This window comes from Vanacampus margaritifer, chromosome 1, assembly GCF_051991255.1.
Source record: "Vanacampus margaritifer isolate UIUO_Vmar chromosome 1, RoL_Vmar_1.0, whole genome shotgun sequence".
NCBI lineage: Eukaryota > Metazoa > Chordata > Actinopteri > Syngnathiformes > Syngnathidae > Vanacampus > Vanacampus margaritifer.
In genome coordinates this window covers 35305832-35325506 of record NC_135432.1, presented here as the reverse complement: position 1 = coordinate 35325506, position 19675 = coordinate 35305832, and the positions used below count along the sequence as shown (strand labels likewise).

The window sequence follows — 19675 nt, the reverse complement described above, 5'->3', positions numbered from 1 at the left end:
GAGTCATCGCTGCCCTCTAGGGGCCAAAAATAGTCATTAGGCTCAAAAAACCTGCTTAAAACTTTCAGGAGAGCTCCGCAAGCCTTCCCAGCACCCGTTTCAAAAAAAAAAAAAAAAAAAATGGGAGGACGTCTTTTAACGTCTTTGGCGCTCCTCCGTAGGTTTTTGCAGAACGTCATTTAACGTCTTTGGCAGTAAAAGAGTTAAAATGATAATATTATTAGAAAATATGTATTTAGCACTGGCATTTTAACCAAGTACAATATAAATTTAAATGTGCAGACATGTTGGCTAATGGTACATTAAACACCAAATGAGGGTTGAGCATTTTCCGGCGGTGCGATTGCACTTTATAGTCAATGTCGTTTGCACAGGCGGGCATGAATACGTGCGGCTGGACAAGGTGCGGCACACTTAAAATCTGTACATTCACATGTTTACCAACGTTTAAAAATAAATTTGTTTGGTTTGGGAACGGATTGGAAAAGTCACACACAGCGTCCTGTACAGGTGTGTCGCCACCCGGTGATAGCGGTAAGTGTTTCCGTGTTTAAAACTGTTGGTAGCAATAGTGCTAGCATTAGCTAAAGTATTAAGCATGGCCACCGGGATGCCGGTGAAAAAGTGGAAGCATTCGAGGGGCTGTTATAAAGAAAAAAGGGAAGGTGCTGCAGGAGAAAGAGTTCACCTGTACTGCAGTACTCGGCAGTTCTGTCTTTTTTCGACCCGCATAAATGTTATACACCAAGCGACGCCTTCTCCTCCGAAGTGCGCAATGACCCCGGGAGCTGCTGCAACTGACCAGTGCAAACTCACACGGCGAAAAGCAAGAAATGAGGGGACACTCACCCCGCGTTCGCTGTTTAATTCAAACAGACGCTTGCTTGCAGCAGTTTTTTGCTTGCATCACCACAACCTATTTTGGCCATAATGTTTCGGCTTGAATTTTATTTCGGCCTAATGCCGAAAATGGCCAAAATAGCCATTTTCGTCCGAAAATTTTCTGTGGCAGAATATTTGGTGCATTATATATATATATATATATATATATATATATATATATACATACATACATAAACATACACACACACACTCACACACACACACCGTGCCAAGTTGATTTCCATTTGTGCAGTTCTAGCACCCTCTAGTGGCTATTTTTTTGTGGTTAAATTTTCCACACGGCATGTTTTGGCCTTTCTGTTTAAAATCCACGCTAATGGTCAGATGAAGGGGAACGCAATATGCTTGTGAACCAAGTCAATATGTGGAGGAACTCAATGTGTGCGTGCATTGGCAAGTAAGTGTCTGGATGCATTTTTAGTGACTTGAACCGCTGGAATAATCTTCCCATTTCTCTAATAGGACGAATAACCACCATTAAAATGAAAGTTTTACCCAAAATATATATTTTTTTCTCAATGATTCCATTTAAACCTACGTCTAACTGGTTCCAGTTATTGGACTCGGCCGTTACAAAATTTTCCTGGAATAAAAAAAAGCAAAGATTAGTCTATCTACTCTTCAGAAAAGTAAATCCAAAGGATGTCTATAGGCACCAAATTTTATGCACTACTACATAGCTAGCCAGCTACAATATATCTTTCTATGGGCACAACCCAACAGAGATGCTAACTGTTGGCTGGAACTAGAACAGAAGGATTGTAATAACCTCAGACTTTTAGATTTACTCTTTATTACAACATCGATTAAGCGACACAATTGCTTTAAAATCCCATTGATTTCTGCCACCCTGACGGCCTGGTGGAAGGCACTAGAAATGATAAAAGCCCAATTCGAGCCCTGCGAGCTTTCTCCCCTATGGCATAACCCCGACTTTCAACTTTTTTTTTTCTTCCTTTTTTCCTAAGGAGAGCTCAGTATTGTTCATTCAATTTGACATGTCATCATTGCTCTCCTTTTTTTATTTTTTATTAAAATTGTTTATATATATATATATATATATATTTTTTTTTTTTGTATGTGGGTGAGTATGTGTATGTGCGTGTGTGTGTGTGCGTGCGTGCGAGCGTGTGTGTATTCATCAGTTCACCTAAAACCTATTAAAAAAAATCCCATACTAATAATATAATATAATAATAAATTGCCAAATGCAGAAACATCAATGTAAGTTATCACGATGTGGTGGCTCTCGCCAACAGGCAGAATTAAGTAACCAGAATTAGGTTAAAAAATTCTATATATGTAGACCATGTTTCTATAAATTTTGATATTTGGTTTTTATTTGAGGCAGATATTTTTTCCATTAAAATGTGATTTATGAGGAGGTTAGACCATTGGTCGATATTTAGAGTTTGTTTATTTTTCCAGTTAACAAGATAGTAATGGCTACAAGTGTAGATTGAAATTGTTCATGTGGTAAGTCAGTTGTTGTTAGGTCACCTAGCAAACAGAAGTTTGGAGATAAAGGTATCCTACAGTCCAAAATAGCGGAAAGTTTTTCTAAGACTCTAGTCCAGAAATACATAACTGGAGTACATAACCATAAACCATGAACATAAGTGTCTGTAGTGTTTTGTAAACATTGGAGACAAATGTCAGAGTCTGAGAGTCCCATTTTCTTAATCATATATTGAGTAATGTATGTTCTGTGAAAATTTTTATATTGGATAAGTTGTATATTTGTGTGTTTTGTCATTTTAAATGCGTTTTCACAAACTTGAATCCAAAAGTCAGGTTCCGGTGCTATAGACAAGTCTGTCTCCCATTTCGAGATGGGTAAAGACATTTTATCAGTATATGCAAGTAACTTATATAGTTTTGAAAGTTTTTTTGTTGTTGTCGGAGAAAGCTTGTTAATATCTTTAGCTAAAACAGGCGGTTGGAGCGTACCCCGAAGTGTTGGAATTTTTTTCTTTATCATATTTATAACTTGTAGATAATGTAAAACATTTCCGTTTTTTATTTTGTATTTTTGGAGCAAGGATGTATATGATATAAACATATTATCTGAGAAGAGATGGTGGAGATGTGTAATTCCTTTCTGCTCCCATACACTTAAATAAAACGGTTGGTTGTTAAGTTGAAAGTCGGGGTTATGCCATAGGGGAGAAAGCCCACAGGGCTCCACTTGGGCTTTTGTAATTTCTAGTGCCTTCCACCAGGCAGTCAGGGTGGCGGAAATCATTGTGTTTTTAAAACAATGTCGCTTAATCGATGTTGTAATAAAGAGTAAATCTAGAAGTCTGAGGTTATTACAATCCTTCTGTTCTAGTTCCAGCCAACAGTTAGTGTCTCTGTTGGGTTGTGCCCATAGAAAGATATATTGTAGCTGGTTAGCTATATAGTAGTACATAAAATTTGGTGCCTCTAGACCACCTTTGGATTTACTTTTCTGAAGAGTAGATAGACTAATCTTTGCTTTTTTTTTTATTCCAGTAAAATTTTGTAACGGCTGAGTCCAACAACTGGAACCATTTAGCCGTAGGTTTAAATGGAATCATTGAGAAAAAAATAGTTTATTTTGGGTAAAACTTTCATTTTAATGGTGGCTATTCGTCCTATTAGAGAAATAGGAAGATTATTCCAGCGCTCCAAGTCACTATAAATGTTATCCAGAAGTGGAGAAAAGTTTAAATGAATTAAATCAGTTAATTTAGGTGAGATTTTTATGCCTAAGTATTTTAAATTACCTATAGGAAATGAGTAGTGTGGGTCCTGGCTTGCAGGGTTCCATGAATTTTCTGTAATAGGTAGAAGTGTTTGTCCAGTTAATAGAATAATCTGATAACTGTGAGAATTTAGTTATTAAATTAAATACTTCCCTTAACGAAGTAGCCGGCTTTTCTAAATAAGGTAAGATATCATCGGCATATAGATTAATTGTATGTTCTGTTACCCCAGAGTGAATTCCTTGAATCCTTCTTTCCTGGCGTATGGCTAATGCAAGTGGCTCAATAAATATTGCAAATAATAAAGGGGATAGTGGGCATCCCTGTCTTGTGCCTCTCTGTAAAGTAAAGCTCTGAGATATAATCCCATTAGTAGTAACTGTAGCTTTAGGAGAATCATATAATACTGATACCCAGTGGATAAATGATTTCCCAAAGCCAAATTTATTTAAAACAGCAAAGAGGAAGGACCAGTTAACTTTGTCGAAAGCTTTTTCTGCATCCAATGATATAATAACTGCCTTTTTATCATGCCGCTGTGACATGCTAATAAAAGAGTCTCCTAATATTATTAGTAGAGTGACAATCTTTAATAAAGCCTGTTTGGTCGCTATGAATGATTGTCGAGATTACTGTTTCTAGTCTAGATGTGAAAGCCTTAGTGATAATTTTAATATCAGTGTTAATTAGTGAAATCGGACGGTAACTTGATGGAAGGGTGGGGTCTTTTTAAAAGTTTAATTGCTGCTGTATTCATGTGTGGGCGTATGTAACCATTAGTTTTGATTTCTGTTACTACTCTTAAGAATAGTGGAGCAAGCATTAACCAGAAGTGCTTAAAAAATATAGCCGGATAACCATCCGGGCCAGGTGCTTTACCATTAGGCATACTATCTAGAGCACTGTACAACTCGTTTATAGTAAGTGGCGCATCTAACATGTCTTTATATTCAGTAGTTAACTGAGGTATATTTAAGCTACTGAAGAATGCCTCAATATGCTCAGGGTTAGGCTTATTAGTTTCTGAGTATAGGTTGCGATAATAGTTATAAAAAATTTGATTAATTTCTTCTGGTGATTGTGTGCATTCACCAGTTGTCCCTTTAATAGCCGTTATAAGAGATTTTTCCCAATTCCGTTGAAGTTGGTTTGCAAGAAATTTACCTGATTTGTTATTATATTCAAAGTTATTGTATCTCAATTGTTGTATGATAAATTCTGTCTTTTTAGTTAGCATATCGTCTAATTGTATTTTGTAAGTCAGTCCATATTTGGTTATTTGGATTTATTACGTACTCATCCATCAGTTGTTTAATTTTATCTTCCAAGTCTTTTTTCAAATTTTTGCTCCTGTTTCTTTTTATAAGATGAAAATGATATAATTTTTTCTTTAATTACTGCTTCCCCAGCTTCCCAGAGAAGAGATGGGGATAGGTCTGGAGAATCATTTATTTCCAAAAAGTCTGCCCACTCTTTCTTATAATTTTATCAAACTTTGCGTCGTTTAGCAGTGAGATGTTAAAACGCCATGTCAGTGGTGGTTTAAAGGTATAATCAACTTGTAGGGAAAGGGAGACTGGTGCATGGTCGCTAATAATAATAGGATGCATTTTTGTAACAGTTTTATCAGCAATAGAGTTATTTGTAAGAAAATAATCGATTCTTGAAAAAGACCTGTGCATAGCGGAAAAGAAGGTAAATTCCTTCTTATTTGGATTTTTAAGTCTCCAGCTGTCGACGAGGCCAAAATCATCCATATATTCCCCTATTACTTTAGTAGATTGTAATCGCCTTATACATGTTGTATTATTAGAACGGTCAATTAATGGATTTAAGACTGTGTTTAAGTCTCCTCCAATAATAATAGTAGAGTTCGCTGCTAAATCAAACAGCTGAGAGAAAAATTCATGGAAAAGAGCCGGATCATCATTATTAGGGGCATATAAATTACCAAGTGTATATATTTTATTAAATATAGTCACCTTAATAATAATGTATCGGCCTTCTGGGTCTGTTATTGTATTATTTAGAGTAAAGAGTAAATTCTTATGTATGAGTATACAGACTCTTTGTCTACTGTTATAAGGGGCAGAGTACGCTTGGCTAAAATTCTTATCAATAAGTAATTTTTCTTCAGATTTTTGTAGGTGTGTTTCTTGTAGGAGGCAAATATCTGCTTTTAATTTTAAGAGATGGTCTAAAGTTTTTATTCTTTTTGCTTGTGAGTGAGTGCCACAAACATTCCAGGAAACCAGAACTAATTTATGCATACAAACAATATAGACTCAGTCCTGTGTATATATCTGCATAGGCCATTTGTCAATATTGGCATGTTATAGGATAGAATCAAAGTGGTTAGGTGGTTTATGTAATTTGTGTAAAATATGAGGTGACGTGTAAGTAAATATAACAGTGAAAAAACGGGTAGGGAGGTGAAAGTGAAGGAAGTTAGCAGGGGATTAAACATAAAAATACACCAGTAACTGGCAACCTAAGCGAGATTTTTTGTTTAAATATACTTTAGATATAGTTATGTATTTAATAATATATTTATAATATAGCCTAAACATAATGAGTATTCATATTTTAGGTTTTATAACCACATATACAGTATATGTATACATCTAATAATCAAACAAAGTTTAGTTCCACGAATGCCATTTAGAACAGCCAGGGAGTGGAGTTGGGGTTCCGGAATAGTTGGCCATCGATGTATAGCTTATCGACGACCATCGTAGTCCGTTTACCCTGCTGCCTATTTTGTTTCATTATAGGAAACAGTACCTTTCGCCGCTCATTAATCTCTCTCGGGAATTGGTCATTCATTCCAAATGAGGTCCCTTTAAGCTCCCATCCTTTACTTTTAACGAATTCTTTCGGTTTAAAATGCTCAAACTTGGCGATAATAGGACGGGGTCTGTTGCCCCTACGGGCTCCAAGCCGATGTACCCGGTGAAAAGAGATGTTATTTACCAACTCCTGAGGAATTTTTAACGACGTCGTCATAATTTTTTTTTATCTCAACCTCTGGATTGTCAGAGGTATTCTCGGATATTCCTGAGAATATTAAATTCTCCCGCATGCTACGGGATTGAACATCCAGAACAGTTTATTTTAGTGTTTTATTCTACTTTTTAACGGTTTCCATCTCGGCTGAAACAGCCGCGAGTGAAGAGCGTAACTCGGCATTATCCCGTTGGAGGTCACTTACCTGTTGGCTGACGAATTCCAAGCTTACCTTTAATTCTTTGACGTCCTCGCTGATTAGGGAGAGGACCTCAAATTTTTTATTTATGGACTCTAGCATACTGACCGAAACCTCCGTAGTGGCTAGGTTGTCCGTGTCCGTCGCTGAATCATTTTTCGTCTTTTTCGAAGGTTTTCTCGACGGTTTCTCGACAGAAGGATTCTCCACCGCGCAGCTGTAAAAATATCCGTCGATGAAGCGTTCAAGGTCCTCCACGTTGGGTGGTATTCCAAATCTGTCGGATGAAAAAGAGAAGAAAAAAAAGAAAGACAAGATATATGATGGTTAAATTCGGATTAGTTTAGTATAATAGAGCTAGTTCTATCTTAGCAGCAGGGCGCCGCCATGTTGGGGTTTCCCGGTCTCGCTGTAGGTGTCGCGACAGTCACAGCATCTCGCGCAAGCGTCCAAGCTTCAGAATCAGAGTCCCCCGACTTTCAACTTAACAACCAATCGTTTTATTTAGGTGTGTGGGAGCAGAAAGGAATTACACATCTCCACCATCTTTTCTCAGATAATATGTTTATATCATATACATCCTTGCTCCCAAAATACATCATAAAAAACGGAACGATGGGCCGGTGGGATGCCTGGCGGGCCTGCCGTGCTCCGTTCTGCTCCGTTGGGCTGCTCCCCTCTTTGGTGGAGGTTTTCATGCATGCCAGATCCACCACAACAGCATCTATCGAAATTCAAACAATCTGCTTCTTCCTCTGGTCGTTGAATCGGTGGAAGCTGATGTCTGTGGATCTCACTCTGCTTCATCTATCCTTGCTTCCTTTCCTTAGTCTCTCCTTTGGTCTCTTGAGGTCTCCCTAATTTGTTGGAATTTAGATGTTTCTGGGGTTGGTGAAAATCTGGTAACCCTGTGGGTAGTAGGTGATATCTGGTCGGTGCTGGATTTCACTTTCCTTTCTTTTCTTTGAGCCTTCCTCGGGTCTCCTGACAACCTCACTACTCTAGCTGGATTCTGAAGTATTCGGTTTAGGTGAATGGTATTGGATTTTTAATAGGTTTTAGGTGAATTAATGAGTACACACTCACATGCACGCAGAAATGCACACACACACACACGCACATACAAAAAACAGATAAAAAAAGCGAGCAATGATGATGACATGTGGAATCAGTAAAATTACCGAATGAACAATACTGAGCAGAAAAAGCAAGTAAGTGTCTCAATATTAAGTGCTATTAGAGATTGTAGGTTGTTTACATGATTGCTGTTATGTACATAAGCACAATATTGTGCCTTTTTTATGAGGTAATTGTTTTTTACAATATTGTGATTTATTTTTTTATATCGCCAACCTCCCCTCAATATCGTAATAATTATTAATGTAATAAATGTTCCTGATATATAATTTTGTCCAAATAAAGTAATCAATTATTTTATAGAATTGTCAGTAGGATATCCAAATACCAAAATATTTGCTAGCTGCAGCCCTAACCGTCACTATGTTTCACATCCTCGGGTTATGGGGGCGGTGTGTGGTGAGTCAGTGGAATATAATTTAGAATAGTTCACATGCACAGAAAAAGGATCTCACGCAAGGTCAAATTGCATGATTAATTCTTGAATTATGTTTTCTTTCCCCAGTCATAGCAACAAACAAAATTGCATGGAGACATAATTAATAAGAAAAAAAAGTCCTATAATAGAAAAAAATAAAATGTATTACATTAATAATTATACAAGACAATGTCTAGTTGATGCAATGTGCTAGTACTCAAAATGAAGACTGCCAAACAATAAGATTGTCAGGAAGGTAAATGGCGTGATAAGAGCCCAATAAGTATTTACTGACCGCTGCTAATGTGGTTTTCGAAATCCACTTAAGTCCATTTGACTGACAGTACACCTTTTCTTTTTCATTGTCTGAAGTAAAATAATTGTTATAATGTGATTTCTTTAGTCATGACTGGCATACCCATTGTCTACTTCAATTGTCATGTATCTAATCAAAATGACAAGCAATCAAATACATGACAGCATCATTGTGGGTTTTTCATTCAAACCGTTAAGAAGGGTTTGATGGTATTTTGTCGTTCAGAATGCTTTTCTTTTACTTCAACCAAGTCAAGCTGGTTAGCTTCAGCAAACTGATATTTTGTCTGACATTAAGAACAAAAGCCGAGTTCCTCAGGGGAACTTGTCTGCAACACTCGATCTCTTTGCATGCCAAATATAATACAATTATTTCCCTTTAAAATTGGCATAGTTTATTTTACGGCTAATACAAACGTTTGTAATCGTCCCTCCCCCAAATGACCTTGCTGTGACATAATCTGAGAGTTACGTCTCTTTGTGTGTGCTACCCCCCCCCCCCCCCCATTACATTTGGGTTGGGAACAGAAGCCCCAAATGCATGTGCAAGCACAATGTTTTATACACACTAAAGATCCATTGGCTGTTTGTGTAAGTTTTTTTCCCCCTGGAGAGGCCCAGCGTTACAGATAGCTATTTCAAGTCATTTCATTGGTGGACATTGTTTTTATTGTCATGGTGTCACCAGTACTTTGACTTGATTACAACACTTTGTCAGAAATGTGGGTACATTTGTTCAGAATGGGTGTCCCAAGTGAGGCCAATTCTTTATTTTTACGCACTGTATCACATATACAACCTAGAAGTTTGTGGCGGCTGTGGCTCAGGGGTAGAGACGGTCGTTCAGTAGCCAGAAGGTTGGCTGTTGGATAGTCCTCTCTCCAGTGGCGAGACAGGGAAGCTGACACATCTCTGAGCTGTATCTGTCTCTGATGTGTTAAAACGTTTCCCTTCAATGTCGCCTTCGTGGTGTTGCTCCATCAAAACCAAAATGATTACCCCAGAGACGTGGCTCTGCACAGGAAAACCGTCCTCCCTTTGCTATTGCAGAACTGCTTGGGTGTTCCCGGAAGGCATTATTAGAAGGTGGGCTCTCACGTGCCACCACCAAGGGCTTATAAATAAGTTTTTGTCACATTTTCAAACACTAACAAATGGGCGAATGCTGTAAGGGTCTCACCCCTACTCGTGTTACGGCAAATGTGTCATCTGCACCAACCAGCAAGCATTCCCACTTATCCCCTGAACTGTATTGTCTTAACATATAATCATACTTGTGTTTAGTGTAACAGCAGCATTTAAGCTCACAATTGGCTTGCCAAGTACCTCTGCTGTCTTTATCTTGGCCACAATCAAACAAATACATGCTCTGCATGAACCCCCCAACCCCTTTTCAGCCGGTAGTTGAGTGGTAGTGGTGTGACTCCCGATCTCCTACGGTGGCTTATCTACCTATTGTTGAAGATGCACAGCTAGGAGTGGAGCCATCCAGATGTCTTGCAGTTGTCGCCCCACTTTCTGATCAAAATGTGACTTTGAAATTGAGAAAAGGGATTTAGAGGGGAGCCATCAAATTCTGCACAGTGACAGTCATCATTGACCCTCAGCAGTGAGAAACTCTTGCATACTACTGAGCCACTAAGGGCCGGAAAAAGTAAATTACCATCAAGACTATTTTGTTGTTTTAAAGGCAAAATTCATTTTAAAGTACTTTAAAGAATGGACAAAATGGCTGACTGTCACCACCACATTTAGTTTTGCTTGATACAGCATTTTCTTGTATTGATTGAGGCTCTGGAGTGGAGGTGGAGATGGAGTGAATGGATAACTTTTCCTCATCAACTGTGGTTTTGTATAGTTCCCAACTGGTTTCTAACAATTAAAACGGAGATTTAATAGCATGTGGGAAATGCAGTGGCAATTATTTGTAATTAATACCCAAGGTATTCAGAGTGCGGCTGGGGTAGTCTAACACCTCAAAACTCACACAAAATATCTCAGTTTAATTGCATTTATTAAAATCATTAAATCATACAACTAATAAACTGACTATTAGTTTTTATCAGCATATCAAAAGCACTTGTTTTGTTGTGGCCAATTAAACAGTGTATTAAGTCATTTGGGGAGTTTTTTTCCTCATCCTCTTTTTGCATGTAAATTGTAAATGATAAGCAGATTTCACAGATGTACACAGAGTTTTCCAGGGGATTGTGGAGGCAAGGGGGATTTCAGTGCTGACGCCCTTTAAAACGATCATACAGAAACAAAAGCTCCAGAAGGTTGTACTTTGTATGTCTATGTGAATGGTAGCTGGTGTCACAACATTGCAATAAGAGACACTATATGTAATTGAAGACATTTAATATTTTCAATTTGATGTTTTACTGTTTTTGAATTTACTTATAGGCATATCAATGTGATATAATCATGAGTGTTTAAAAGAATACAGTGGGTCGGTGATTTGGTGGACTTTATTTGATCTTCGTACCCTCAATGCTGTTGGAAGGGGAATGTGCATGATGTGTCAGAGTCTCTTAGGGACTGAAGGTTTGGGGTCAGATCAATATTGCATCTGTTCCCCCAATCAAGAAGGGGAACTGTATAAAGATGTCTGTTTACCATCAACCTTACACCTTTGACAATCTAGGAGATGACATGTCTGCCCTTTGTTCAATCAAGAGCCGGGAGGAGGAACCTTTTATCTTTTTTGTATAAATGAGTCGATGTTCTGTAAATTGTCACACACTTGGGATCATCACTTGGATTCAGATGTGATGTCCTGACTGTGTCTTTAGAGGCCTCTAAATAAATTCTTGCAAGAAAACTTGTTCATCAGATCTCGGATACAATGATTTTGAACACGCAAAGATTACACTTAAAATAGTAATCATAAATTCCTTCATTTTGGTGAACCCGATGAGCGACGTTGCGAGCTGTGGCGTTCACGGACGGATGCAATTCCAGGCGCCTAATTAATTACGGTGAGTGGACATTTATCCACGTTTGAGGAATTGTGTCTGTTTCGAGTCGCTGCAGCTGGTATTCGTCTTGCAAAATTACATTGTGATGAGATCTGTGTGAAAAGGTGTTAGTAAAATTTGAAGTCGTTGTGTTGGACACGAAGTCCCTGATTTCGGATTTTACTACGGTGTTCGAACTGTACACGTACGTGGTGACGACAGCATTGTTTACGGAAGTGTCGTTAACGTTGGTTGTCGCGCTGAAAGGGAAACACAGGCAGACGCAGCGGATTTGCGCCGCTGCTAAGAAGTCGAGAGATTCTTGAATAAATTTGATATTAAGAGGTATAAATTGACACAGCGTACGTACGCCGCTGTTATAAATTTGGTACTAAGAGGCACAGGTAGACGCAGCGGAATTACGCCGCTGTTAAGAAACCGTTAGATTCTTGAATAGATTTGTTCAGCAGGTAGACACATGCGCAGATGAGGTACGTAACGTTCCGATGGATTGTGCACAATTAAGCCGGATTGTTGCAAACGGGCTGAAGCAGGCGTTTTATTAAAAATTACAGAAAACACACGGCAGTCTCGTTCTGAAGGAATCTTAGAGATTGTAAGTCCCTGCATTTCTGAGGCAATTGTTAAGTACATGTAGAGTTGGAGACAACTTTTCGCTGCGAAGGAGCCAAGAGACTGCTTTGTGATCGTCTTAAAGCAGTATTTATTTTCAGGGATACAGGTTGACGGATAGCTTTTATTATTTATAAATGCTATTGCTAAGAAATCGAGAGATCGCGATATTTATTGTTTTTGGATAATTTTGTTTAGCTGAAAGGAGCGCTCCGCCGTTTGAAACGGCATATGATATTGAATTTTCCACGGCGAATATAGGATTAATTACTACGGTTCGAGTGCTGTGTGTGAAGTAAGTCCGTGAAGATCCTGGATATATTTATTAAAGTCGCGCAGATTGTTTTATTTTATTTGCTGAGAAAAAAATATATATATAATAATAATATTTTTGGGGGGATTAATGAGAATAGTTTTGATCTGTTATATCGTAGTATCATAAGTGAGACGTCACTGACTTTATAAATATTAAAAACGACTAATTACTACATATAATGGACGACATTGTTGATCAAGACTCCGGCTGGTTTGATTTGCATAAACTTCCGGTCCATATTCTGAACTCTTCGCTGAGCGTACAGATAAAGGCTGCAACGCTCGTGATGATTGAAGCGCTCCCACCACGCCAGAGAACACAGCAGGAGCTGAGTAGCAAACGTGAGACGGAGGTTGCCGATCTCAAGAAGATTGTGGAGGACGAGGCCAAGGCCCACGAGCAGCTGATGGCCGACATGAGACAGAAACACAACCAGGCCTTTGACGAGCTTAATGAACAGCTGGAGCAGGCCAAGCGGAACAAGATGTCTGTGGAGAAATCAAAACAGGCCCTAGAGAGCGAATGGAACGAGGTGCAAATCGAGCTCAAGACCCTGACGCAAGGCAAATCCGATTCAGAGCACCGTCGCAAGAAAGCAGAGTCCCAAGTTCAGGAGCTTCAGGTCAAATTTGGAGACAGTGAACGGCAGAGGCAGGAGATGGCGGACAAGATGGCCAAAATGCAGTCTGAGCTGGACAATGTCAACAGCCTTCTGACTGAAGCCGAGGGCAAAAACATCAAATTCAGCAAAGACCTTTCTTCAGTGGAGTCTCAGCTTCAGGATGCACAGGAACTGCTCCAAGAGGAGACTCGTCAGAAGCTCAACATCTCCACTCGCTTGCGGCAGCAGGAGGATGAGCAGAACAATCTGCGCGAGATGCTGGATGAAGAGGAGGGCAAGAGAAACGTGGAGAAGCAGGTCTGCTACATTTCAGGCACAGCTGGCCGACATGAAGAAGAAGTTGGATCAGGAGACGGCCAACCTGGAGAGCGCGGAGGAGGCTCGCAAGCGCGTCCAACGTGACGCCGACTCGTTGCAGCAGCAGCTGGAAGAGAGGACGGCCGCTTACGACAAATTGGATAAGACCAAAACCCGTTTGCAGCGGGAGCTGGATGACCTCATGGTGGACCAGGACAACCTGAGGCAGGTGGTTTCCAACCTGGACAGGAAACAGAAGAAGTTCGACCAGATGCTGGCTGAGGAGAAGACCATCTCCAGCCAGTATGCCGAGGAGCGCGACCGGGCCGAAGCAGACGCCAGGGAGAAGGACACGCGGGCGCTAACGCTAGCCCGTGAGCTGGAGGCCTTGGAGGCAGATGCCCTGCACTACCAGGAGGATCTTGCCACAGCCGAGAGACTCAAAAGACAAACGCAGGCAGAGAGAGACGAGCAGGATGAGATTAACAACGGCAATGCTAAAAATGCTCTGCTGACTGAAGAGAAGAGGAGGCTGGAGGCTCGCATAGCCCAGTTGGAGGAAGATTTGGAGGAGGAGCTACTCAACACCGAGATGATCAACGAGCGTCTGAAGAGAACCACACTGCAGATGGAGCAGCTGACCACGGAGCTTGGCGCCGAGCACAGCAGCGTCCAGCGACTGGAGGGCGCTCGTTCCCAGCTGGATCGCCAAAACAAGGAGCTGAAGCTGAAGCTGCAGGAGCTTGAAAGCACCATCAAGTCAAAGTACAAGTCCACCATCGCCTCCCTGGAGGCCAAAATCGCTCAAATGGAGGAGCAGCTCGACATTGAGTCAAAGGAGCGTCAACAAGCATCCCGGCTGGTCAGGAGGACTGAGAAGAAGCTGAAGGAGGTCGCTGAAAGAAGATTCATTGGAGTGCCTTTTCCATGGGCAAAGATGGGCACAGTTGATTCGCCTGGAAAAGCTGATCAAGTGTCAATCTGCTGGTGAAAGGGGGAAATCACTCAATGGTGATTTGAATCACATGCCCCTTTTCATCAATTCACAAGGATAGAGTCACACTGGGAATGAAGTCCCGTGACCTTTCCTGCGATCTCTGGCAGTCAGCCAGGTTCAGAAAGAGGCTGACAAACGCCTCTTTTTTAAAAAATTTGACCAACTGTCGAACACACTTTTCATTCAACAAAGACCTTCATCAGGAGATGGCATCGAGGGACGGACACATCTGCTATTGCGTCGTGACACTTAACCACATCACATAGGGTTATGCCTCACATTTATTATGCCCCTTCCACTGAATTTTTTAATGAATCAAACTGAATTTTGACTGCTAAGCCCCTCTATCTATCTTTCTCTCTCTCTCTCTCACCTGCTATTCTTATTTCTAAACTCCACACATAAACATTGCTTCATTTTGCGACGATCAAGATCCGCGCTGGACTTTCTCTCTAGACTATTTTGGGATTAAATGTCCGGTTTTTGAACTTATAGAAGTTCAATGGTAGGACTGAAGACATTTAACATTTTCAATTTGATGTTTTACTGTTTTTGAATTTACTTATAGGCATATCAATGTGATATAATCATGAGTGTTTGAAAGAATACAGTGGGTCGGTGATTTGGTGGACTTTATTTGATCTTCGTACCCTCAATGCTGTTGGAAGGGGAATGTGATGATAAATTCCTTCATAATCTTGATATGTTTGTATGTAAGTCTTTGTGTGTATCACACATGTTTCACTGGATGCAAATGTGAACAGAACAGCGAGCCTGATCACAGACTGTGTACATCGGCATCTTCAAAACAAATCTGATGCACCAATGCCGTTTCTGGATAACCCTTGTGAGCAACGCCGAAACACAAAGTGAGCTGGAGTTAGCCGGAGCAGCGAACAAGAGCGGCTCGCACTAGTGGCGCTGACAAGAGCGGCTAACAAGAGCTGCTATCGAGAGAAGCAAGCTTGAAAAGCAGATGGCGACAACCAACGTGAGCCTGAATCACAGGACTCAGCAACCACCACCTGCAGGAAGGTAAGTGGCAGTTGACCCATTAGGTCCGACACTAGCTACAAGCACCACCAACGTTCATTACGTTAGCCAAGTTGTCCTTCGTGTATCCGTAGCAGGAATTTGGCGACAAAAATCCTATGTAATGTGACCTAGGTAATAGAATTTGTGAATTACTAGACCTATAATTAGTTTTTTTTTTCATGTATGTTGATGTGATGTATTTTTTTGCATATTGCTGAAATAAATATATATTTTTAATGAATTAATTTTTAGTTCACCACTAGATAGTGCTAAATCTCACACACTGTCTCGTTAAGGAGGCATGCATAGAGAGGTAAACCACCATTCATTAACTCTGGACTCTTTTGAAGCCAACAAACCAATAAGAAAGACTGTACAAATTTGGTCCAGGGACACAACAGAGAAGTTGAAGGGATTCTTTTTGGGCATATTATCCTGTGTGCTTAAGTCAGAAAAGGCACCTTTTTGGCTCTGTTGTGGAGTAGATCTTTTCCTCCGCATGTTTGTTTTCTTTCGGGTAGTGAGAATGTTGGTTATCCGAATACAGGCTGGAGACGATGAACAGTTCCTTCAAAGCTTTTATTTCTACAGAATATTCCGGGCACAAGTGAGTTACAGACGATGGCTGTAGCCTCTCACAAGTGTGAAGATTACAGAGGATTTACAATATTCTTATACTATCTTGAAGGCCGGTACAACACAGTTTCCAGTAAACAGTTCAACCGGAGTTGACCGGACGTACAGAGATACATTCAAGGACACTATTCAGACACAAAACAAAAGCCCATTTGAGGAATAGAGGAGGTTTTTCAGTCATGACTGCACCTGGCAGAAATTGCGATAACACTCACAAAGTTACATCCGCAGAACAAAGCTCTACTGAGGAAATGAGGAAATTAAAACAGTTATGACTAAATCTGGGCAGAAGACCCTCTTCAGCTCCGCAGATTCTCCCATTGGCTTAATGTGTCACTTATGCATTGTCCTGTAATGTAAGCATTCTGGTTTGAGCAACCCTGAAATGAGGACATTCCCTGACAATTCGGGCAGCAGTTAAGTTCAGGTAAGTTTGACTACCAAATTAGCGGTCATTTGAATAGCGTAGATGAGAGTGCTTAAAGTGTATGCGTAACTGTACACTGTAAAACTTGCAGGCTTTGTTTAAATGTCTTTAATCATTAAGTGACAAAACGGCAGGTGCACTTTGTGCCATTTTTAACTCCTAATGGAGTTTATTGGAAGAAAAAACCCAAAGACGACAACAAGACGGAAGTGTACGCTTGTAAACCTCCGTTCATTCTTCCCAATTTCCAGACAGAAAAGAAAGATCCAAATGGATGTAAAAGAGGATAAATTTGTAAATTTCTTGAGCCCATTTATTTGGTCAATTTGAGGAATAAGCAATTAAGATAATGGATGTATTTTGAAACCGAGGAAAGAGATAGAAGCATCACAAAGCTTGCTAGCAGACGTTTAGCGAAACTAATGGAGTGACAGAACATAAGATCAACTTGACAGAAATTGTTTTCTAGTCACTTTTTCAATAGAGAAACGTTTGCACATTGTGCTGGCTTTATATATTATTGCAGGATGTCATATTGGCAATTGATTCGCTGAGTTTTATGTGGCCAGAACAACACTATTTGTGTTTTGTTGGACTACACAAAGTAGTGATTTACTCAAACATTGCATTTCTCAGCAACAAAGTAATGCAACATATTACATTCTACGGTTCGCTTAAAGATCTCAATACATTCTGTCAATGCGCCAGCTGGGACAAACCACCACGCTAGATGCCTCGGGTTATACGGGACATACACCACAGCCGGTTATTTAGAACTTGCTTTTAGCCCCAATTGACCCCCCTCAGTGAAGAAAGATCCTACCTTCTCTTCCTTACGTCCCGGTGTCGCTCCTCGGTCCGACACCAGGTAAAGTCACGCATTCAGCCAAATATTAAGCACTTAAATAAGCTTAACTCTAGTGTCCCAGCAAAGGGCCGTCAGTAAACAATCCGTTATGCATGATTAAAATACTGTAGATTAAATAAACAACATCAACTTTACAATGGTTGAAATCAGAGCTCCCTCCGTTGGATCCCACTAGTTTTCAAGAAAGTACAGTAACCTATTAACCATCCTACCCATAATGCACCGCGCCACTGAGATGTGCACTTTGCTTATTGTCCCAGAGACTTAAGCATCATTTGTCTTCCATGCTCTGGAAGCTGTACTAAGGTCTAGCGCCTCTCAAAGGTGAAACATCATATTGCACATTTTGAGTCATTTCACAGCCACTGACAGTGAGTGATTACTGTCGACCAGCCGACTCGACTGATTCGTGCTGTCGTGCAGACGGGGCATCTGTCCCATACACACTCACTGGCTGTCCAACGGCTGTATGTGTCCCTAATAGGTTAAAATGATGGCTAAATGTCAACATTATATCATATTAATTGGTGCTAAAAGGGATCATGCAGAGGCAGCTGACTTTTTTCGTTACCTGTGACTGTGAGGAGCATTTACACATCTTGATGGGACATGGAGATGAAGCACCGATCACAAACAATACAGTCATCGTAATAAAGGAATTTGTGTTGATTTTTATTAAATTTTTTTGTCACTAGCTTTGGTGGCTTCTGCACAAATTCAAGGTTATGCATGCCGGGTGTTTCCGAAGTCTGGATGGGAGAATCGTGGCAGCTTGAAAGTATGCAAGAAAAGCACATAAAAACAGAATGTGAAGATTTCTTCCACAATGCAGACATAAATACACCCACAGAATTGAATCCATTACAGTTTCTATTTAACAAAATATTGAAATCGCAAACTGTGTCTCACAAGGGGCATTACGGAGTGCATACATAGGAAGACAAAATATTTCAGATCAGGAAACAGTTGCAATGATGGATGCTGAAAAAGAACTTCACCTACTACTGAAGGAAACAGCATAAAGAATGTGCTGAACATGACCTACTTATTTCCAACACCAACAAGCTATCAAATGGATGACTAGCATGAATCCTGAAAGGAAGGCAATAGTGGCCCGGGATGAAAAATCTAAATCAAATGAGTTAAATGACTCTATATGCACTTCGAAATCAACAAAACTACTCAATAACGGGATACAAATGTACTGGCATGTAGTGAGAGTTTACAAATTATAATTTGGGATTCTGTTACCAGGGTTTTAAAACAACTAAAGGGTCTGAATGGTTTGTCAGCATCTCTCTTAAAAATGTGTGTTGAGGAATTATTTCCTACCTGCCCTGGTATCATCTTATCCAGCTGTCCATAGATCTGCACACTGTGCCAGAGCTTTGGAAGAAATCCTTTATAGTGCCATTTAATATATAATGTCGATATCAATCAACTTCTGATCAAATGTTATGTCTCCTTTATATCAAAAAGACCAGAGAAGAACAGATTTGATTCTGCATTGTCTGAGGTATGAGTATGTAGTACTGGGGGTGCTGTAGGGAAATTGTCACTGTATCTTCCCTGTTATTTACATTGTACACAAATGGCTTAGCTAGCTCAAAACCAAAAATATTTGGATGATACAAATACTAAATATTTTGATGAAAAATGTATCTATCAGGAATGCAACGGTTAATAGAGTGGTGTGATAAACATAGCTTACCAATTAATGCAAAGAAAAGAAAAAGGGGGGGGGGGGGCATTGGTTGGGGCAGACCGCAGTATAGAGCAGTGCTGCGGTCTGCCTGAGGTGTTGCGCTTGCTCTGTCCTGGCGGGGGTCAGCGGCTCCCCTCTTTGGTGGAGATTTTCATGCACGCCAGATCCACCACACCAGCATCTATCAAAACTCAAGACACAATCTTCCTCAGGTCATTGAATCGGTGGAGGCTGGTGTCTGTGGATCTCACTCCGCTTCGTCTGTCCTTCCTCCCTTTCCTCAGTCTCTCCTTTGGTCTCTTGAGGTCTCCCTGATTTGTTGAAATTTAGATGTCTCTAGAGTTGGTGAAGGACTTTGGTTGGTGGCCTGGTGGGTGTTGTCTGGTCGGTGCTGGATTTCACTTTCCTTTCTTTTCTTTGGTCCTTTCTCGGGTTTCCTGATGGCCTCACGACTCTGGCTGAAAGTGTTCGG

At 40.3% G+C, this 19675-nt stretch overlaps 1 pseudogene; it reads left to right on the top strand.

Annotated features, from left to right (window-relative positions):
- Positions 1–12153: 12153 nt before the first annotated feature.
- Positions 12154–15043, top strand: LOC144050684 (uncharacterized; annotated as a pseudogene).
- The last annotated feature ends 4632 nt before the right edge of the window (positions 15044–19675 follow it).